Genomic DNA, 24,159 nt, shown 5'->3' with positions numbered 1-24,159 from the left:
GTGGGAATTGGAAAAAATAAAACATACTTACTAACCTAGATGGCTACAGCACCAATCCGATGCTGCAGCTGTCCCCCGCTGGCTCTACACCAAGAACTGAGTGATCAAAGACCTGTCAGTCACCATATTCTGCTCTGGGCAGATCCTGACATTATTTTGTCAGGATCTCTGCAGAGTCTAGACTGGCTCTGTTATATCAGCCAGTGGTGGACTTTAGCCCCCTGTTGGCTGAATCTGGGTCATAGGCGTGCACTTAGTTCTACACTCCTGTGTCCCAGATTCAGCTGACAGCGGGCTAAATTCCGCTGTCAGCTGATGTCACTGAGCCGGTCTGGCTCTGCAGAGATCCTGACAATAATGAGCTTTAGCCATTCATCTCCTTTAAGCTAATCTTCATCTTTTATAGTTTTGCATTTAAACCCCCTTAATACCAATCACAGCAGCAACAGAATTTCATAATTTTCTGAGCATTAAAGCCCAATTAAGGTGCTACTGACAGATGGCATGGCTTCTGTATCATGTGACCACTGTGATTGGTCCACCATGGGAGAGTGAAGCAGGAGAAGCAGTGTCAGATTCATGAAGCAAAGTTTCAGTAACAGTAAGTGAATTAAAGGACTTAGTGCTAAACAGGTCATGGACAGAGGTGGTTTGTTGCAGACACAGTGAACAATCCAAAGGGTGCAGGAGAAGGGGAGGCTGGTTTTGGGAAGAAGAGGAATGGAAACTAAATTATGTGGATTGCAACTGCTGCCAGAGGGTGTGGGGTGATGGGTGCATTGGGTACAATTAAATGATGGATGCCCAAGGTTTGTGGATATATCTCCAGAAGTTAGGAGAAGCAGAAGGGTGGGGGAAGTAATATGGGAGTGTGATTTATATGAAGGGATATGCCTCAGCATCCTGGGTGTTTTATTAACTTGTGGGTTTAGAATTAGGAGGAGGTGATGAGTGCAGTAATAGGGAGAGGATACAAGCGAGGGTGATATATACAGCCTGTGGGGTGGAAAAGAGGGGTGAAGGAAAGGAGAGAGAACAAAACTGTGAGAGGTAGAGAGTGCATGTCACAGAGTGAAGGAAAGCTGCATGGGGAAACAAGTTCACCTGCAGTCTCTTAGGTGTTTTTCAAAGTAGTTTGCTGTAGATTTTCGCTTTGTGCAATTACTGAAGTGCAGAGCGGAAGTGCCACTTAATTAAACAACCCATTTTTTTTTAAAGAACCCTAGCTATGTGCTTCTCCTATACCCATGGTCTAGCTTTATACTGTGTTGGGTGGGGTGGAATTTGACAATTAGTCAGTCAGGCGTTATTAATAGACATAAGGCTAGCAGAGCAAACTTTTCACACCACAATCAAAATGCAAGAGCAACAAGTTGTGAAGATTAAGATCAGCCCATAATTTAAGTAAGAAAGTAAAGAACCAAATAAGCATCACAATAATGTGTAGAAGGCTACAGATGGTGAAAGCAGCAACACAGATGTAGAGTTTACCATAAAGATATTGAGAACAGTCAGTCAGTATTCAGTTTTAGGTGGATGTAAAGCATCAGCAACATAGATGCAGAGTTTACATTCTAACGATCGGGACCTGGGACTCCCGATTCTGGGTCACATGATTGCTGTGATAGCCTCTGATTGGCTATCACAGTGATCAGTCACTGTACAGCCCGGCCCCCTTGTTTTTTTTTCTTCTCTCCATTAATGGAGGAGAGAGATACATTGTATCTCTCTAACTCCTGGCATAGAGGTGGGGAAAAATGTTTGTAAAAAAAAGAAAAAGATAAATACAGAAATATTAACCACTTGAGCTCCAGAGGATTTACCCCCCTTAATGACCAGGCCTCTTTTTGCTACTCGGCGCTGCACTAATTCAACTGATAATTGCGCAGTCATGCAATGCTGCACCCAAACGAAATTTATGTCCTTTTTTTCACACAAATAGAGCTTTCTTTTGGTGTAATTTGATCACCTGTGCGCTTTTTATTTTTCACGCTATAAACAAAAAAAGGCCAAAAATTTTGAAGAAAAACAATATTTTTTACTTTCAGCTATAAAAAATATATAGTAAACTCAAAGTTGGTTATAAATTTAGGCCAAAATGTATTCTGCTACATGTTTTTGGTAAAAAAAATCCCAATAAGTGTATATTGATTGCTTTGTGTGGAAGTTATAGCGTCTACAAACTATGGTATAGATACTGCAATTTACGCCATTTTTCTGCTATACAGCGCTGCGCTAGATTAACGGACAATTGCGCGGTCATGCAATATGGTACATAAATGAAATTTACATCCTTTTTTTCCCCACAAATTGAGCTTTTTTTCGGTGGTATTTGATCGCGGTTTTTATTTTTTGTGGTATAAAAAAAAAAGGCTGACAATTTTGAGGGAAAAAAAACAATATTTTGGACTTGCTATAAAACATGTCCAGTAAAAAAAAAAATGCAAAAATCAAATTTAGTCATAAATTTCTGCCAAAATGCATTCTGCGACATGTCTTTGCTAAAAAAAAAAAACCAATACGTGTAAATTAATTGGTTTACGTGAAAGTTATAGCGTTTACAAATGGCGGAAAAGATACTGGGATTTTTAGGGTTTTTTTTATACTAATAATGGCGGCGATCAGCGAATTATGGCGGCGATCAGGGACTTATGGCAGCGACTTATGGCGGGACTGCGGGACTGCGGCGGATATTCTGACATTGGGGGGTACTGACTTAGGGTCACTGATATCCCCAAAAACACTAATACAGTGATCAGTGCAAAAAAAAAAAACCACTGACACTGTACTAATGGCAATGGGGAGGAAGGGGTTAACTTTATTTTGCAGGGAAGGGTTATAGGAGTGAGGGGAGTGTTTTACTAGGGGGCGGGGGTGTGTACTGGGCGGGACAAGGCTGATCGAGAAAGAGAAACTGTTCTTTCTCGATCAGCTTATCCTCGAGCTGACAGGAAAGTGACAGAGAGCACAGCTACTGCAGCTGTGCTCTCTGTCACTGTTTGCCGCCAATCGCCGGGAAACAGCCACTAAGGAGCGTCTGTGACCCGGCGACTGACATTTGTGGCGGTGATCGGCGGGACAGATAGGGCGGCGGCGTGCCTCGCGCGCGCCCCCTATTTGTTTACAAAACACACGTTTTAAAACGTGGTTTTGCCTGCGAGTGCCGCCCTGCCGCCGTATATGTACAGTGGCTGGGCGGCATGTAGTTAAAAAATAAAATAAAAAATAAAGATCATGGTTTGATCTAGTTCAGTGCCAGGGTAAGTGTTTGGGTCAAGGTCAGGGTCTAAAGGTCAAAGGTCAGGATTTAAAAAAAAAAATTGGTACCAGTGTCAGTGTGTTTTAGGTAAAAAAAAAACAAAAACAAAATGTGCACTATTGTTTCTGGGCTGTACTACGGGTACAAACAAAAAATAACATACACGTATATGGTATTGCTGCAATCTGGAAAGAGCTCGAAAATTTATTTTGGGTTGTTCTTTGATGGTAAGTTATGGTAGTAACAAGAAACACACAGCTAAATTTAAAAAATTAGTTTTTGTTTACTGCAGAAAGAATAATTAACGAGCGCTTGGAGATGGATAGCAAGCAGCTGGCATGAAAGGCACAAACCTCAAACCTTCACACTATAATAACAACACATGCAGCGCTACAAATGGTTAATATAAAGTAACATATAAGGTAATAAGTGATGGGCTACTGGTGCTTAGTGGTGATTGATAAGTGTCCTCATAACCTGATACAATAGTCCCAATAAGCCGTGCAAAAGTGGTTGACTCCGTGCTGAAAAGTGTCTAATATTATGCACTCACCAGAAAGCGCATAATATGCGCATTTGAGTTGTCAGACCACTCCTGGTCCTAGAAAGCTGAACCTGTGTGGATCATCTGGCAAGCTGTCACTCTGATGGGGATAACCTTTTCCTTGGCCAGCAGGGGGATTCCAGACATCCAGAGACCCTTAATAGCACTGATCCAGGTTCCTCACCCAGGGCACTCATATGAGGTATCCACCTTAAGAGAGGGGGGGCTTGACCAAAAAGCCCACCCCAAAAAACACTGATAGTGTAGTACGTTTCAAAAAAATCCTTTATTGCAGAGTAAAAGACAGGTCACTCACAGGGTTTCCCAGAGTCAAAGATGGCCGCCGGCCTCCACGAGGTACGGAACGGCGTGACGTCACCGGCTAGGCTCCACCCTGACGCGTTTCGTGCGGATGAGCACGTTACCTTTGATAACGTGCTCGTCCGCACGAAACGCGTCAGGGTGGAGCCTAGCCGGTGACGTCACGCCGTTCTGTACCTCGTGGAGGCCGGCGGCCATCTTTGACTCTGGGAAACCCTGTGAGTGACCTGTCTTTTACTCTGCAATAAAGGATATTTTTGAAACGTACTACACTATCAGTGTTTTTTGGGGTGGGCTTTTTGGTCAAGCCCCCCCTCTCTTAAGGTGGATACCTCATATGAGTGCCCTGGGTGAGGAACCTGGATCAGTGCTATTAAGGGTCTCTGGATGTCTGGAATCCCCCTGCTGGCCAAGGAAAAGGTTATCCCCATCAGAGTGACAGCTTGCCAGATGATCCACACAGGTTCAGCTTTCTAGGACCAGGAGTGGTCTGACAACTCAAATGCGCATATTATGCGCTTTCTGGTGAGTGCATAATATTAGACACTTTTCAGCACGGAGTCAACCACTTTTGCACGGCTTATTGGAACTATTGTATCATGTTATGAGGACACTTATCAATCACCACTAAGCACCAGTAGCCCATCACTTATTACCTTATATGTTACTTTATATTAACCATTTGTAGCGCTGCATGTGTTGTTATTATAGTTTTTGTTTACTATTTTGGCCCAGTTTTCCTTTGCTAATAAAAAAAATCAGGAGATATCCATTACCATTAACCACCAAATGAAAGCTCAATTTGTCCTGAAAAAAAAACAAGATATAATCAACTGGATGTACAAAGTAGTTGTGATGATATGTACGGTTTTACTAACACAGGTCAATGTTTCAAAATTGTGCTTAGGCATTTAGAGTTGTTTTACCCTTAGGCATTAACCCACTTTATTGAAAGAACCCAAGTCTTGTGCCCCCAAGTCATCTGCATTATAGTAGACCTATAAAGAAAAACAACAGAAATTTAAAGTATCTAAAGCCACAAATAAAACGTCCCTATGTTATGGAGAAGAGGAGTAGAGGAGTAGGTGTTCTTTTGTTCCAAACTAGCATGACAAAGCTGCCCCTCCATAGATACAGTACATTGACTGAGCATAGCTACCCTAGGACAGAAAGTGTATTCTTAGCAGGATAAAAGAGAAAAAATGAAAAAGAACAGTCTTGTACCTTCCCCTTTTACCTTTATCCTGTCCTAGCCTCCTTCCTTTTTTTCACCTCTTCTTTCATGCTTCTCTTCATACTTTGTCTTTCCTTCAGGCCTAGATTGTTTAAAGAGATTTGTTTACGTAATATCCTTTTCAACAACATACAATTTGCATACCCAAATACTGGTCAGACTGGTTGTTGTAGATGGTGTTTCCTAAAGTTGTTCTGAAGTCTAAAGTTTTCTTTACCTTAATGAATTCTCTGCATTAAGGTAATAAACTCCCCACTAATTGGCCTGCCCCCCAGCCCTAAACACTTACCAGACTCCTGTCACCAAGCCAGCGCTGTCTCTGGCTCCCCTCACTTCCTGCTTTTACAGGAGAAACTGAGGGCAGCAGAGACATAGGCTAATGCTGCTGTCAGTCAAACTCCTGTGAGGAGAAAGCAGGAGCGTGGCATACCAGTGCTGTGTGTGTTAATGGACACACACAACCCAGCTTGGGAGCGCATGCGCATGGGTGCCTCCTTAACACCTGGCTTGCTAAGGAGACACCCAGAGGAGCTGACAGAGTCAGTGGAGGACTGCCATGTGTGGAGATAAGGAAACATGTGCAAGCGAATAATCCAGTTACTGTGACCAAGTTCAAATTGTTAAGTGCAGTAACATATGACAGCCTTCAGGAGAGGGACAGATCATTGTGCTTAAAGTGGAACTAAACCCTCCTATCCTTTACAGCCAAGGAAGCTGCCATGTTAGCTTCTGTTTGATCTACAGTTGCCGTAGTTCTCTGTCTTTGGGGAAGTATTTAAGTGAACTTGACTTGAGCCTAAAATATTTATGAGGTGGTACCTGAGTTAGTCTTCAAATCCATACTTGTGTCTCTTGGGGTGTACATAGAGTACTGACTTCTCTCCAAGTAGAAATTAAGCCCCACTATCTCATGTTGAAAAGCCCTGCTTCCAATTGTTCCAATGTCAAATGTAGTGATGGGCTGTATGATGAAGTCACAAGGAGGCGGGGTGACCCTGCCCCCTTGTGACATCATCAAACTATTTAAGAACTGTCATCCTGCTGCAGCTGTTAGACGGCGGGAGCCAGAGTTGAGAGCAATGAGGTTTTTTTTTGGATTGACGGTGGTGGCAGGCATCATGATTGATGTTGGATCTTCTTCGGGGGACATTTTTTTATTTTTGTTTTTAATAAAGGACTTGTCAAAGACTGTCTGCGGTCATTTTTCCACTACAATTGTTTTTTGTGAATGGGTAGCGGTACCATGTAACCCATACTCATTCACATAGGGGGGACCGGGATCCGTGGCTGATGGTTGTGGGGGTCTGTGGGCGGGGGGGCTTATCGGACGAAGAAGCCCTTGTCCGCATCAACATGGGGACAAGGTGCTTTGGGGGGGAGCCCCCCTGCCCCAAAGCACTCCCCCATGTTGAGGGCATGTGGTCTAGTATGGTTCAGGAGGGGGGATGCTTACTCACCCCCTCCTTTTCCTGAGCTGCCGGGCTGCATGCTCAGATATGGGTCTGGTATGGATTTTGGGGGGGGGGGCTGCCACACCATTTTTTTTTCATTCTGGCATGGGGGTTCCCCTCAAAATCCATACCAGATCCGAAGGGCTTGGTATAGATGGAGGGGGGGACCCCACGTATTTTGAAAAAAAAGGTAATTGCTGGACAATGCCAGCAATTCTTTTTACATTCAGTTGTCAGCAGGGAACCCCACTGACAGTTGGAACAATAAAGAATGTTTTTAGTAGCTGTGCGGTATCTTACCACATACTCAGATGCGATAAGATACCGCTTAGTGAATTATCCCCTCTGTTCGAAGTTCGCAGTTGACTTCTGTTATGTTCGAATGTTCAACCACGAATCAAAGAGGGGAGTGTTCGGCCCATCACTAGTCAAATGCCAGAGTCTTTATGGCTTACGGATGCTCTGTAAATTGACAGTAGAATTGCAGCTGTGGAAACCATTAGGTAATGAGCAGACCAGGGTGGATAAAAATCAATGATTTTTTTTAAAAAATCAAAAAAATCAAATTTCTTTTATTTAAATCGGATTTTTTTTATTTAAATTGGATTTTTTTGATTTAAATTGGATTTTTTTGAATAAAATGCTTTTTGAGGAAAATATATTACCATCCAAAGGTTATTCCATCATGAAATAAAGATTCGTTTTTTAATTATGTAGAATAAGGCTGTATATGTTTAATTTTTTTGGTAAATAAATGCCATTAATCCATTCACAATGTCATGCTCTTCCAGAGGTTTTTGTAAGATTATTGGGCAGTTTCTCTGCCTACAAGATATTATCACAGATGCTTGGTATACTTTTGCATTTCTCAAAACTGAATTTGACTCAGCGGAGATCACATGCCTCTTCTTCACAGCAAAAATGTTATAACATGAACAGAGTTAAGAAAAAGACCTTAATCCTAACTTCTACAAACCTATGAATACAGAATCAACCCCTTCAGTGTTAAGTTTCAAGAAGTTCAGTGAATAGAATAGAAACAATATTTTTCTGATTGTTTGGAGTGGAATAGATCTGCACAAGAAGAAAGTGAAACTAAGTGTGAGGAGGAAGGGGCTGACAGTCTGCGTTTCTTAAATATATATATTTTGTTTAGCCAAATTAGTTAACAAACATGGATGTTTGTTTAAGCAAATAACATATGCTGGAATGTTATTGTTTCAGTTAAATAAATCTATTTAAATTGTTATTATTAAGGTAACGATTATTTTTCTCCTTCCTAAGTACAACAGAAAAGTTGTCCAAATATGAATGATTAACCTATTAAACTGGGGATAAAAAAACTAATATAAAAGGTTGTTATTCTAAAAATCTTAGTCTACTTGCATATTAAAGTTATACCAGCAAGAATTAGTCTATGTAGAAAACTATGATTTAAATCAAGCCTTACTGACTAGTGATTTAAATCGTGATTTAAATCGTAATTTAAATCAGTTTGATTTAAATCAAATCCACCCTGGAGCAGACAGGGATTTGTCTGGAAAAAAAGTGATATTGAACTCACTCCCAGGTCCATTGAAGGTCTTTGCATTGAATTTTTAGAAAACCTTTATTTTTTTAATTTTTTTTTTTAAAGAACAACAGTAAATGTGTGTCCTAATCTTTCAGCAGTGACATTCTCTTTAACTTATGAATTATGAAGAATAGATCTATACAAGTTGTGCACTTTTTGGAGCTCATTTGATGCAGTGAATGGATTGCCGCTTTGATTATCATTTCCCGTCAAGTGGACATATTGGATTATACATGGTTCATTTAATATTGTTCAAGCTGGTACTCACCACAAGGACTTTATATATTGAATAAGCAACTAATGTTGTCTGAGATACTAATGACAATTGAAGGGCTACACAAGGGCTTTGTTTACAAGCTTTTATATACACTGCTCAAAAAACACATCAGATCTCAATGGGGAAAAATATCACACTGGATATCTATACTGATATAGCCTGGGTAATGTGTTAGGAACATAAGGATGCCCCATTATTTGATGGAAATGAAAATTATCAACCTACAGAGGACTGAATTCAAAGACACCCTGAAATCAAAGTGAAAAAATGATGCAGCAGGCTATTCCAATTTGCTGAAACTTCATTGCAGCAACTCAGAATGGTACTCAATAGTTTGTATGGCCCCCATGTGCTTGTATGCATGCCGGACAACGTCGGGGCAGGCTCCTAATAAGATGAAGGATGGTGTCCTGGGGTCTTTCCTCCCAAATCTGGACCAGGGCATCACTGAGCTCCTGGACAGTCTGAGGTGTAAACTGGCGGCATCAGATGGACCGAAACATGATATCCCAGAGGTGTTCTATTGGATTTAGGTCAGGTGAGCGTAGGGGCCATTCAAGGGTATCAATTCCTTCATCCTCCAGCAAATACCAACATACTCTCGCCACATGAGGCCCGGGTATTGTCTTGCACCAGAAGGAACCCAGTACCCACTGTACCAGTGTAAGGTCTGACAATGGGTCCAAGGATTTCATCCCGATACCTAATGACAGTCAGGGTGTTATTGCCTAGCCTGTAGAGGTCTGTGTGTCCCTCCGTGGATATGCCTCCCCAGACCATCACTGACCCATCACCAAAATGGTCATGCTGAATGATGTTACAGGCAGCATAATGTTCTCCAAGGCTTCTCCAGACCCTTTCCCGTCTGTAACATTTACCCAGGGTGAACCTGCTCTCATCTGTGAAAAGCACAGGGCACCAGTGGCAGACCTGCCAATTATAGTGTTCAATGGCAAATGCCAATCGAGCTCTGTGGTTCCGGGCAGTGAGCACAGGGCCCACTAGAGGCCCTCAGGCCACCCTCATGAAGTCTGTTTCTGATCGTTTGGTCAGAGACCTTCACACCAGTGGTCTGTTGGAGGTCATTTTGTAGGGCTCTAGCAGGGCTGATCCTGTCCCTCCTTGCACAAAGGAGCAGTCCTGCTGATGGGATAAGGACCTTTTCCGGCCCTGTCCAGCTCTCCTAGAGTAACTGCTTGTCTCCTGGAATCTCCTCCATGCTCTTGAGATTGTGCTGGTAGACACAGCAAATCTTCTGGCAATGGTACATACAGCTGAAACTGACTAACAAACCCCTCTGCTACTTAACTGACCAGATCAATATCTCTGGAGTTTAATTGATTTGATGCTATACTCTGATTAAAAAGTGTAATTTTTTTGAGCAGCGTATATTTTACTATTTCCCACTAAAGTGTGTTGTCATGCATGACACAACAAATATGGATCAAAGATTCATAACTGATACTGGGATTTGTTAGATATATTCATGCAGTATACAGATTTAAGCCACCTAGGAAGGTTAAATAGAAGTTCACTTTTACTGTTTCAGCCCAGTGGTGAAGGGTAATAATAACCCCCAGTTTCTGCTCTAGCGAGAGTTGGAACCAAACAGCAAGCACTGATCTGTTTGAGTATATGCTCTGTGATATCTAATTTTCATTCAATCAATGGAATTTATTGACTAAAGGCACCAAGGCTGTTCACTTTGCAAGGGAACTTTCACCCATGCAAAGGAATTTTTCCTTAGTTCAGTGAGTGAGGTGAGGCTCTGCTGACTTCCACCATCTAATCATGCACAAGCATAAATAGTTTTTTTATATTTCCTTGCATGTGATTGGGTAAATTAAATTTTAATTATTTTGCAGCTTATTTTTTATTTAGGAATATGTGATTTTAATAATTCTCTTCTGAAAAACAATCAATATTATCATAAAGTTAAATGCCTTATGCATGAAGTGGCTTTTCTGTTGGCTGAAAACTTGGTTGGTGCTGTTGGATTTTTATAGCGGTTGTAAAGTAATTTTTTTCCCTAAAATAGAAAACATGTTATACATAGCACAACCAGGCCCCGACCCCCCCTCCCCCTTCCCCCACCACCACTTCCTCCTCACAGAATTCAACTGACAGCAGCAGAAGACAATGGCTCCTGCTGCTCTCAGCCAAGCCTGTGCGAGAGCAGAAGTAGGAGAGAAGACCGCCAGATGGGCACAGTGCTGGACTGATACAGGATAAATATATAAATATGTGTGGGGGGGGGGGGCAGACACCCGAAATGTTTTTTACCTTAATGCATAGAATGCATTCCGTAAAAAAAAAAGTACTACTTTAGAATCACTTTAACCGCTTTCCCACCGCCCTATAGCAAAACTACTGCTGCAGGGTGGCAGGGCTGCGCAAAATCACACACATATATATATATATATGTGTGATTTTGTATTTCTGGGTAGGGGGCGCGATTGTGCACACTGCCCCACCCGCGCCACCATTGGCGGCTACAGCTCTTGATCACCGGGTCCCTGGCGGAGATTCCTTGCCAGCATCCAGCAATCGCCGAGGAACACTGACAGGAGAGAGGTCTGTATGTAAACAATACAGATGTCTCCCCTGTCGGCACCAGCACACTGCTTTGTATTGCTCTGCATAGCATAGCAGAGCAATGCAAAGCAGCATGCTTACACAGTAAAACACAGCACACAGTAAAACACACACACAGCACACAGTTTGATCACCCCAGATATTAACCCCTTCCTGCCCAGTGTCATTAGTACAATGTCAGCGCTTTTCATTAGCACTGATCATTGTATTAGTGTCACTGGGGATGTTAGTGGTAGTTAGTTCCCCGCCAGTGTCAAAATGCCCGCCGCTGTCCCGCTATAATCGCCGCCATTACTAGTATAAAGGAAAGAAATTTCCAGTATATATAACACCATTTGTAGATGCTATAACTTTCACATAATCCTATTAATTTACATGTATTGGGACTTTTTTCAGCAAAGACATGTAGCAAAATACATTTTGGGTAAAATGTATGAAGAAATTTAGTTTTTTAATTTTTTGTTATTCAATATGATTTATAGCAAAAAGTAAAAAAATATATATTTTTTAAATATTTTTGCAAAATTGTCGGTAATTTTTTGTTTATAGCGCAAAAATGAAAAAAACATAGAGGTGATCAAATACCACTGAAAGAAAGCTCCATTTGTGGGGAAAAAAGGACATAAATTTCATTTGGGTGCAGCGCTGCATGACCTCGCAATTGTCAGTTAAAGTAATGCAGTGCCGTATCGCAAAAAATGGCCTGGTCAGGAAGGAGGGTAAATCCTCTGGAGGGCAAGGGGTTAAAGTGGGCCTTCCCTAAAAAAAAACCTAGCTATTTGCACAGGGCTCCTTACCCATCCCTTACCCAGAATTTGATCATTTTTTGTGTCATTTTTTTTGTGCTACAGCTCAGAACATTATTCTTTTTTTGCCTAAGCAAGAATGGTATTGCTCTCCCTGGTATCTCTGATGGCGCATGTGTGCCGTTGGATTCCATGCATGCTCAAATGTGCCACAGGCTTCAATCTACAAAATAAAACACAAGTTTTAATGTGCATGCGCAAAGACACCTCAGGTATGGAGCCCCAGGATCTTAGGGAGTCTATGCATGTGCAAGAAACTTCATCCATGTGCTGCAGATCTCTGCCAGGCAAAACAGGAAATGCTGTTACTAGCTGCCTCATAAACACTGGATCCAGATAAATTGTTTTCTTATGTCTATAGGCACCTTTACAGTGCTGATGAATATAAACATACCACTGAATATGTATTTTAGATATATGTTATCTTTTGAATATGTATTATGTGTTGTATAATCAGAATGTGTTTTTTTTCTGTTTATTAGGTGGATTCTTGGAAGTTAGCAGGGAAGTTTCGTACTGAGGACCAGCATCAACATGACTGATGTAAATCCAGTATGTAAGTCTGGATAAAATAAGATGTCTTATTTTTAGAATTACTGAAAACATTTTCTCTCATATTTCTCTATCTTTCGTGAAAGATATACATTTCCACATTGAAAATAGCAAACAGGTCAGCAATATGTAGAGGAGAAAAATAAGCAACCAATAGGAGTCTTCATCCTGTTAAAGGGAAGGTTTAGTGATTTTTATTTTTTATTTTTGTACACTGTATACTTTTTAGTCAGGTGAATATAAAACATTGCATGTAAAAATCATGTATCTAGCTAGCTGGTGGAGTCCTTGGCTTCTTTCATTGTTCTCCCTCCACCTACAAAATATAGAAAAAAATTATGTTTAAAAAGATTGATAGATAAAGGTGAAATATACACACAGAACTCTTAGTCTGGGTTTTATTGCTGTGCTAATTCTTCAGATAATTTGTACAACTCTGAGAATCCTTTGTCTGTTAGTTAATGTTTATCCTGTTAGTTGAAAATTTTATATATACTTGCACACCAAAATGAGAATAAGCCTGTGAGCACTCACAGAGGTGTAGTAAATACTAACATCTCTTGCTGTGGCCACTCACAGGGCTTAATTATTATCAATACTACTGACTGTTATAGTATTCGCTAATGCAGGAGCCACACTGTTTAGACCTGGACATGTCTTCATAATAACTTGTTGGAATACAGTGTTCATGTAGTTTGTGCATCAGCTACATCAGTATTCAGTGAAGATATATTCTTCAACCAGTATATGGCAGTGTTTTTATAGGTTTGTAGCTGCATCTATGGTAAACTCTGTGTCTTTTCTCTGAACTAACGTTTCCTGTTTCCTTCTTGCAGTGAAGCAGAAAAAATCATGTGGACTGTGCACTGTCTGTTCTGTAGGGCTATATACAGAATTTCTGACAGGTTATGGGACCAGTATAGCCAGATACAGCAAATAAGTGCAACAGCAACAGAAAGAAGAATTCAACAGAATAAAAGAAATGGCCAGTAACACAGCTGTAATAAAGCTTTCATTTGCAAAACTAACTAACCAGAACTACCAGTCTTGGAAATATAATATGAAAATGCTGCTAATAAGAGAAGGTATGAAGTCAGGCCAGAACACTCTTCGGATGAGAGGATAGAAAAAGATCAGAAAACTCAGAGCGCAATCTCTCTCAGGACAGAAGATGATCAAATCATACATATATGTAAGTGTGAAACTGCTAACAAAATGTCAGAAGGATTACAAAAGGTGCATGAAACAGCTAATCTCATAAATAAACTGTATTCGATTAGAAAGATATACCAAACCAAGCTGATGAAAGACCAGGATATGCAAGATTACATTTGTGTGCAAGAAACAAGACCATTTAAAAGCAGATTGTAGAATATGGAAAGTTGGAATGCAAAAACAAACTAAACTGCAAAAGGCCAAAAGGAAAAACTAAACTACAAAAGGAAGAAACTGATTTTTCTTCAGATAATGAATGTTTTTCAATCCAAAAGTTGCACCTCATCTTTTCAGGCATGGTGTGTTGATTCAGGAGCTACGAGTCACATGACAAATGACAGAAATTCTTTTATTCACCTTGACCAGAGTAAAACAGAAAAAAAATCATCACAGCTAATGGACAAATAATGTAATCAGAAGGAATAGGAGATGGGTTTATTTACTGTCCTATTTCCCAGAGTGTCATCAGAAAGATACTTGTGAAAAATGTCTTGTATGTTCCTGCTCTTGAAATTAATCTTTTGTCAGTGAAGAAGCTCACAAAACATATGAACTGTATCAGCTGAACTATAATAAAGTAGTAATACTGCCAAGGAGGAAAAACATTCAAACTACATTCACACATGGCACAATGACTTGGGCACAGAAGTCCTGACAAAATAAAGAAATTAACTGAGAATAACTATGCAAGTGGAATAAAAATTAGTCCACGTGATCAAACAATGAAATGCACCAGCTATATAAAAGGAAAAATAAAATCCAAAGCAGAGTAACAGCAAAGCTAAAAACCTCTGGACCTAATTCATTCAAGTCTTTGTGGTCCAATGGAAAAATTTACTCCAGGAAAGAAGAGGTATTTTCTCACTTTTATAGATGATTACTCCAGGTATACTGCACTATATCTGTTACACAACAAAGGTGTGTACAACAAATGTATATAAACAGAGAACTTTGAACAATATTTGGCTCAAGTAAGCAACAAATTTGACAAAATGGCGAGTGTGTTGGGCACAGACAATGAAACTGAATATACAGGTGATAATACACAGGCGATTCTCAGAAAGCATGACATAATATTTCAAACTACTGTATTATACAACCCAGAACAAAACAGCTTTGCAGAAAGAATGAACTGTACTCTATGTGAGAATGGAAGAACCATGCTGTTTGATGCAGATATGCCAACCACATACTGGGGGGGAGACAATTATGACTGCATGCTATCTCCAAAATACTAGGAAAATGACCTGAGAAAGTTCCATATAAACTGTGGAATAAAAGAGTCCAAAATTTGAACTATGTAAAAAATTTTGGAAGTAAAGCCTATGTGCACATCCCAAAAGAAAACAGAAGGTGTTCTTGTGGGGTACAGTAAATCTTGAAAAGGATACAGAATTCTACACCAAGACACAAACAAGGTAACCATTAGTAGAAGTGTAATTGTCAAAACAATTTCAGTGTGTTCAAAATTTCATGAACTTACACAAACACTTCAAACTAAAGAAAATTCCACATCAGTGTCAGTGTCCAAATGCTGTAAAAGTAGAAACCAGGCCACAAGAGGCTTCAATCAGGAAATTCATCAGAAGCATTAAAGGCATCCCAGTCTGTCCTATGTTGCTTGCGTAGCATTAAAACCAGAGCCAGATACATGGGATGATATCATGGGAACACATAACAAACATATACAGTGAGGAACAGAAGTATTTGAACACCCTGCGATTTTGCAAGTTCTCCCACTCAGAAATCATGGAGGGGTCTAAAATTCACATTGTAGGTGCATTCCCACTCTGAGAGACAGAATTTAAAAAAAAATTCAGGAAATCACATTGTATGATTTTTAAAGACTTTTTTTGTCTTGCCCTGCTGAACATAAGTATTTGAACACCTGGGAAAATCAGTGTTAAATTTGGTACAGAAGCCTTTGTTTGCAATTATAGAGGTCAAACGTTTTTCCTGTAGTTCTTGACCAAGTTTGCACACACTGCAACAGGGATTTTGGACCACTGCTCCACACAGCTCTCCTCTAGATCTGTCAGGTTTTGGGGCTGTCGCTGAGCAACACGGAGTTTCAGCTCCCTCCAAAGATGTTCTATTGGATTCAGGTCTGGAGACTGCAAGGCCACTCCAGAACCTTGATATGCTTCTTATGGAGCCACTCCTTGGTTATCCTGGCTGTGTGCTTCGGTCGTTGTCAGGTTGGAAGACCCAGTCACGACCCATCTTCAATGCTCTGACTGAGGGAAGGAGGTTGTTGCTCAAAATCTCACAATAAATGGCCCCATTCATCCTCTCCTTAATACAGTGCAGTCGTCCTGTCCCCTTCGAAGAAAAGCACCCCCAAAGCATGATGTTACCACCCCCATGCTTCACAGTAGGGATGGTGTTCTCGGTGTTCTTCTTCTCATCCTTCTTTTTCCTCCAAACACGACGAGTGAAGTTTAGACCAAAAAGTTCTACTTTGGTCTCATCTGACCACATGACTTTCTCCCATGCCTCCTCTGGATCATCCAGATGGTCATTGGCAAACTTCAGACGGGCCTGGACATGTGATGACTTGAGCAGGGGTACCTTCCGTGCAATGCATGATTTGAAACCATGACGGCATAGTGTTCTACCGACAGTGACCTTTGAAACTGTGGTCCCAGCTCTCTTCATGTCATTGACCAGCTCCTCCCTTGTAGTTCTGGGCTGATTCCTCACTTTTCTTTTCATCAGTGATACCCCACGAGGTGAGATCTTGCATGGAGCCCCAGTCGGAGGGAGACTGACAGTCATCTTTAGCCTCTTCCATTTTCTAACAATTGCTCCAACAGTTGATCTATTTTTACCAAGCTTCTTGGCAATTGTCCCGTAGCCCATTCCAGCCTTGTGGAGGTCCACAATTTTATCTCTGGTGTCTTTCAACAGCTCTTTGGTCTTGCCCATTATAGTAGTTGGCGTCTGACTGACTGTGGGGTGGACAGGTGTCTTTAAAGAGCTCAGACAGGTGCTACTAAGTTAGATTAATGAGTGGAGTAGAGGTGGACTTTTTAAAGGCACAGTAACAGGTCTTTGAGAGCTAGAATTCTTGCTGTTCAGCAGTGCAAGACAAATAAATTCTTTAAAAATCATACAATGTGATTTCCTGAATTTTTTTTTAAATTCTGTCTCTCAGAGTGGGAATGCACCTACAATGTGAATTTCAGACCCCTCAATGATTTCTAAGTGGGAGAACTTGCAAAATCGCAGGGTGTTCAAATACTTCTGTTCCTCACTGTAGTGAGAATTTCTCAAATTTGACTGAAAAGGTGGAAATACACTTTATGAGCAAGGGTCACAAAATGTATACTGTTTGATTTCTTAACCAAAAATATTCTTGTGTCTTCAGAATTAAGCCCTGCTTATGGTTATTCCCTTAAATGACCGATAAAGTAGCTTATTAACCACAGAGGCACAGTCATTTAACAAATAAAATGCCAGCCCTGAAATCGGAAAGTTAGGCCTAATATTATTATCGCTATATTAAAGGATACAGTCTTCTTTTTAAAAAAAATAATAAATGCACATCTTTTTGTAGGTAAAAAAAAAGTTTGCATTTATTATTTTCTTTTATTAGGAACCTGGAAAGCCTTGCACCTGCGATCAGCAGATAACGGGTGCAATGCATGGCTCCTGCAGACTGTCAGTTTAGCTGTTTGCTCATACCTCATACAGGCAGGCAGTTGCTGAATGACAGGAAGAATCCATGAGTGCTCATGAGTGCCTTGGTAGTTCATTGGGAACTATAAGCCATCAGCAGCAATGGTTGATGGTAGTTGTAGTTCTCCCATTCACAGAACTCTGTGATTGAATGACATGGCCAGGTGGGTGGAGCCCTAAAGGGCCACGTTTTTTTTAAATTATTACAGTGGGTGCAGGGAGAAGACAGTGGGTGTGCTGTCGCAACAGGAACTTGGGAGGGTGTGGGGTCTGCCTATTTAATAACATACTACACCCTGGATATGGGTGTAACATGTAACATGTTATGAAAGGTGAACTTATCCTATAACCACTTCAGCCCTGGAAGGATTTCCCCACTTCCTGACCAGGCCATTTTTTGCTATTCGGCAATAAAATGTATGTCCTTTTTTCACACAAATAGAGCTTTCTTTTGGTGGTATTTGATCAACACTGGGTTTTTTATTTTTTGTGATATAAATGATAAATAAACGAAAAATTTAGAAAAAAACAATATTTTCTATTTTCTGTTATAAAAAATATCCTATGAACTCAAATTTAGTTATAAATTTAAGCTAAAATGTATTCTGGTACATGTCTTTGGTAATAAAAAATAATAATTGGTTTGTGTGAAAGTTACATAGCGTCTAAAAACTATGGTTATTCAAACAATCAGATAAAAACTGCAAACTCAAATGTGCTGCCACCCACACAATAAAGGTGAATACATAAATATAAGGGGCTGCTGCAAATACCAAAAATTGTTCCCACTTGCTAATTATTTTAAAAAGAGAAGTGTTGCTTTATCATACACCATACAAAGACTAAATGAGCCATCTTCCCATGACGACCCATTCAAATAAGATGAACTCACAATTCAATCCTCCTAAACCCCAAAAGTGCTATGTGCCATAAGTAAATAAATAAATAAATGAATTAATTAATACAATAATTCCTGAGGAAGTCACGTGGTTGTGATGCAATGCATCGAAAAACGGAGACCGGTGACATAATTTCCGGTCCAGATCGTAGGACCATAGGTGGTATCTGTTCTTTTTATCAGCTTATCGCGGTCTGTGGTCTGTGCGGCTCTTTGTAAGTGCATTTGTTTGTGTGCCTTTTGGTTTTAAAAAAATTATTAGACTATGGGAGGTGTTTTTCTTAATTTCTGAATGCGCGTCTATGGTATATATATTAGAATTTGCGCAACTTTTACTTTATGACTGCCTAACACATTCCTTGCTATAATGCCAGGGCAGTATAAACTCCCAGAGCCCCCAACAAATGACCCCTTTTTGGAAAGTAGACACCCCAAGGAATTTGCTGAGAGGCATGTTGAGTCCATGGAAGATTTTATTTTTTGGAAAATGACAAAATTTAGTTTTTTTTACACAAAGGTGACACTTTATCACAGTTTTGGAGGCACTAAAATGCAAGGATAGTACAAATACCCCCCAAATGACCTTTTTTGGAAAGTAGACACCTGAAGGAATTTGATAAGAGGCCTGGTGAGTATTTGTAGATAACATTTTTTTCACAAGGTTTTGAAAAAGAAAAAAACAGAAAAGGAAACAAAATTGCGTTTTCTTTCTTCATTTTCCACAAACGTGTGGCACAAATGAGTTCTGCAAAATACTCACCATGCCCCTTAGCAGGTAGGTGCATGTAGGTGTGTCTACTTTCCAAAAAGGGGTCATTTGGGGGGGGTGCTTCTACTATTCTGGCACTCTTCTAACCACTTGTTTTCTGACACTTTTTGTTTACATGAAAATTACATTTTGTTAGAAAATTACTTTGAACCCCAAAGCATTATATATATACTGTATATATATATATATATATATATATATATATTTATAAGCAGAGGCCCTAGAGAATAAAAATGATAGGTTTTTACATTTTTTTATGCCACACAGTATTTGCACAGCGATTTTTCAGACACAAACTTTTTGAAAAAAATAAACGTTTTTGAATTTTAATGCACAAAAACACAAAATTTTGTGTATTTGTTTGATAAAATATAAAAGATGATGTTACACTGAGTAAATAGATACCCAACATGACATGCTTTAAAATTGCATATGCACATGCAACGACAACAAACTAAGTACATTTTTCATATCCATAGGCGATGCTTTAAAAGCTTTTACATGTCACCACTTTAGGTTTACACAGGAGGTCTAGTTATAGAATTACTGCCCTCAATCTGATGTTCACAGTGATACATCACATGCATGGTAGAATCTCTGTTTACATACCGACACAGGATTGATGCTTAAGTTCGCCTTCATGTGTGAGCACGGGGGGTGGGGGTAATTTTTTTTAATTATTTATTTTGCTTTTTATTTTGTTTTTACACTGACCCTTTCTTTTTTTCATCACTTATATTGTTATCATAGGGAATATAAATATCCCCTGAGATAAAAGAAAGGGAGAAACCCACTGCGCTGCCAAAAAAAGATTAACTCAAAGAAGGAAATTAAGTAGTTGCTAACGTGACTATAACGTGACTATAAACAAATAGTGAAAGGCAATAATTGAGAAAAAATGGTGCTGCGCTACTAAGGGTGAACCTAATTAAACAATACCACATAAGCTGCTGATAAATGAGTGAATACTCACAAAAAAAAATCAAAAAAATTAATTGAATTCTTCACATACAACCAGTGTCAAAAAGTGCACAATAATAACTCAAGGAGTGAATCCACAGAGGTGTAACAAATAGGAATGGTGTGATCATAACAAGGAGAAGCAAATATCAGTGAATAAGTGATACAAAAACCACTGTCCAAATCAATAAAGAGTGGTATAGGGAAATGACACAGAATAAATGTGGCACAAATGGTGGCTAGGGACCATCAAGTGGAATTAAAAAAAATATATATAAAATACAAATATAATCAAATAGCAATGTAAAGTGGCATACAAAAAGTGACAACAAAAAATACTCTGGACCAATAAGTGAATGCAAAAAATGTATACAAATGTATAAAATGAATAGCGAAAAAAATGGATGCAAAATACGTGCCAAAAAGTCCAAAAAATAACAGTCCCAAAAAACAAACAGTATGTGAATCTTACACACAAAGAAACGTGTAGAATTCAGTGATCAAACAAAAAAGGGGGGCAAACCTTCACCGCCTAGCGTGAGCGCTCACCTTCAAACTGTGACCCTAAAGGGGTCACAAAGCGTAAATGCAAGTAGATGATCATCAACCAGATGGATCTCAATGGCGGAACATGAAAGCTCCTCTCCATGGCATCCATAGCAATCAGTGCTAACGATATCCTTTTAGGGTATGTATACCTTTAACTCTCCTCCACCTCCAAAATTCCTCATATAAAGGGATCAAAAGAGAGCTCCTATAGTGTAGTATGTAAAAGCTTTTATTAGTAAGTAAATAAACAATGGAACTACTCACAAAAAAATACATGGGTCTGCAGACCCAGAAAGCAATCATTGTATTGTAACAGCACAGGGTGTATGAGGTCGGGAGTACCAAGATGGTGTCTGCTGTCTGTACCGTAATGATGTCACCACACTTCCGTCCTACGCGTTACGTCACGAGTCACGTGACTTCATCAGGTGTCACAATATTTTACCTCCTCACCACCTTATTTAAACCCATAGTTGTTGTGCAATACATGAGATTATGGCACTGTAGTGTGGCAATTAGAGGTTTTAAAGCGATTCTAAAGGCTTTTTTTTTGTAAAACAACAAACATGTCTATACTTACCTGCTGTATGCAGTGATTTTGCACAGAGCAGCCTGGATCTTCCTCTTCTTGGGTCTCCCACAGGCTCTCCTGGCTCCTCCTGTCTGCCGGGTGCCCCCACAGCAAGCAGCTCGCTATGGGGGCACCTGCTGCTCCATGTGTCGATTCAAACATGGAGTCGTGGCTTGGCCCTGCCCCCTCTCTCTCTTCATTGACTTACTGGCTGTGATTGACAGCAGTGGGAGCCATTGGCTCCAGCCTGCTGTTTCAGCCAATGAGGAGGCAGAGACTACGGACAGCCGAGGCTGTCATTCGCATCACTCAATCGCAATGAGGCTCACGTAAGTATTGGGGGAGCTGAAGGTTTTTTATCTTCATGCAAAGAATGGAGCCTTTACAACCACTTTAAATCAGGTGTATGGAGGTGACGCTTTGCCTGCTTATTTTTGACTTATTCCATGTTGTTCAGGTAGATTTCTACCTCTTTAAGGTTGCCTACCCCTGCAGTAAAGCATGCTTGTTAGGCTCCATGTACACAGGACACTTCTGAACGATGGAAACTGACTGCTGGAAAACGTAGGTAAAAAAAGTCTGTTTAGCTGTGTTTGCATACCGCGTTTATGTGCGTTTATGAGCGTTTGCGTTTTGAAGCGTTTTTAAAGATAACCTCAGGAGACCTTCCAAAATGCCCAGAATGCACTGAAAAACAGTAAAAATTAACTATTTCAGACATTTTGAGAGAAATAGAGAAATAGAGAGAGCAGAAGCAGAGAGAGCAGTATTTGTTGAGAATAGCTGTCTTTTTTTTGTTTGTTTGTTTGTGGTGTTTGGATGTGTTCCAGCTCATTTCTGTGCAGAAATTATTGCAGCAGTGTCTAACATATTTTCTTTTATGCAAAACCTCAAAGTATGGTGTACCAGGTCTATTTGAGTACTGGGAAAATGCTTTGCATGCATTTTTCATGATGAAAAAAGGTTCTGGACAGCATCTGGAAATGGAAGAGTTAAAATAATGTTCCAAACGCAAATGCTTATAAACACGGTTAGCCGCGTTTACAAGTGTTTGAAACCCTGATAAAATCTACTCCTGAATGCAAGTTTGGTGTATTAAAAAAATGACAGTAAACTCAATTGCCTGTAAATGACTGTAAACGACATAGAGTACATGGACACATAGGAAAACATTAGGGAGAGTTCAGGGGCTGCTGAAAAAAATGCTGAACAGCCCCTGAATGTGAGTTTATCAGCTCCAGTGTACATGGAGCCTTATACTCACTGTGGAACCTAAGGGATTAATCCTCTGCATTGTGCAAAAAGGCTGTTTTGACCTGTCTTCTCTGATCCTCCCCTTCTTCTACTGTCCCCAATCCATCTGCCATAGTACAGAGCAGCAATGGCAAGTCTGCACATGCTCTGTTTGGTTTGCATGGCTAGAGAGTTTGTTTTTTTTTGTGAGGGAGGGGAAGGTGCATGTGTTCAGCACAGGGCCAATCAGCACTGGCAGGACAGAGAGCCAGGGGTCATGCAGCCTCATAGGACAAATAAAAATAACTACATCAAACCGCAAAAGTGCTTAAATCATAAAAGTAAAGCAGCAAACACTTTAAGACGATATCCTCTCTTGATAACAAAAGTAAAAAAAATGTGATCGCTAATAAATATTTAAATTAATAATTATTAACTGTACAAATATACAATACATAATAGTGCTCTAAAATATCCCAATAACCAAAGAATAAAGTGCACAATAATGATCAAAGTGTAAAATAGTAATCATATATGTTGCAGTCCAAATGAAGATATACAGTTGTGTTCAAAATAATAGCAGTCAGACATCACTAACCTGATCAATCACTGTTTTTGGTAGAAATGATATTTCTACATGGCAAATAATTTACTAGCAGGTGTAGTAGAGTAATAGAAATCCAACAGACCCAACAGTCATGACATGCATGCTGCTGATTCTGTGTAATTGAATCACTAATTGAAAGGGGCATGTTCAAAATAATAGCAGTGTGGAGTTCTATTAGTGAGGTCATTCATTCTTTGAAAAACAGGTGGCAATTATTGCCCTTATTTAAGGAAGGAAGGCAGCAAATGTTGTACATGCTGGTTACAGTGCATTTCTCTCTGAAATTCTGAGGATAATGATCGTTCCAGACATTGTTCAGAAGAACAGCGTACCTTGATTAAAAAGTTGATTGGAGAGGGGAAAACATATAAAGAAGTGCAGAAAATGATAGGCTGTCCAGCTAAAATGATCACAAAATGCTTTAAAATGGCAACCAAAACCTGAAAGACGTGGAAGAAAGCGAAAAACTACCATTTGAATGGATAGAAGAATAGCCAAAATGACAAGGACTCAGCCAACAATCAGCTCCAGGAAGATCAAAGAAGGTCTAAAGTTACCTGTGAGTACTGTTACAATTAGAAGACGCCTATGTGAAGCCAAGCTATCTGCAAGAAGCCCCCGCAAAGTCCCACTGTTGAAAAAAAGACATGGGCTGAAGAGGTTACAATTTGCCGAAGAGCACATTGACTGGCCTAAAGAGAAATGGCGCAACATTTTGTGGACTGATGAAAGTAAGATTGTTCTTTTTGGGTCTAGTGGCCGGAGACAGTCTGTCAGACGACCCCCAAACACTGAATTCAAGCCACAGTACACTGTGAAGACAGTGAAGCATGGTTACGCAAGCATCATGATATGGGGATGTTTCTCATACTACGGTGTTGGGCCTATTTATCGCATACCAGGGATCATGGATCAGTTTGAATACACCAGAATACTTGAAGAGGTCATGCTGCCTTATGCTGAAGAGGAAATGCCCTTGAAATGGGTGTTCCAACAAGACAACGACCCCAAACACACCAGTAAACGTGCAACATCTTGGTTCCAGACCAACAAGATTGACGTTA

The 24,159-nt window shown here is 40.0% G+C and overlaps 1 protein-coding gene across 6 annotated transcripts in view; it reads left to right on the top strand.

Annotated features, from left to right (window-relative positions):
• Nucleotides 1-24,159, top strand: part of SCAF8 (SR-related CTD associated factor 8) — a 331,677-nt gene that overhangs the window by 287,162 nt on the left and 20,356 nt on the right. For 3 of the 6 annotated variants that reach the window (XR_016311645.1, XR_016311643.1, XR_016311648.1), the window contains exons 21-22: nt 12,543-12,616; nt 13,449-15,245. The gene's annotated coding sequence lies outside the window, so the exon portion shown is untranslated. The remainder of the gene's footprint in view (nt 1-12,542; nt 12,617-13,448; nt 15,246-24,159) is intronic. The other 3 variants (XR_016311647.1, XR_016311646.1, XR_016311644.1) reach the window with 2 other exon arrangements.

Source organism: Staurois parvus, unplaced genomic scaffold (assembly GCF_062004578.1).
Source record: "Staurois parvus isolate SC_StPar_1 unplaced genomic scaffold, SC_StPar_1.0 ptg000081l, whole genome shotgun sequence".
Taxonomy (NCBI): domain Eukaryota; kingdom Metazoa; phylum Chordata; class Amphibia; order Anura; family Ranidae; genus Staurois; species Staurois parvus.
This window is presented reverse-complemented; position numbering and strand designations above follow the sequence as displayed.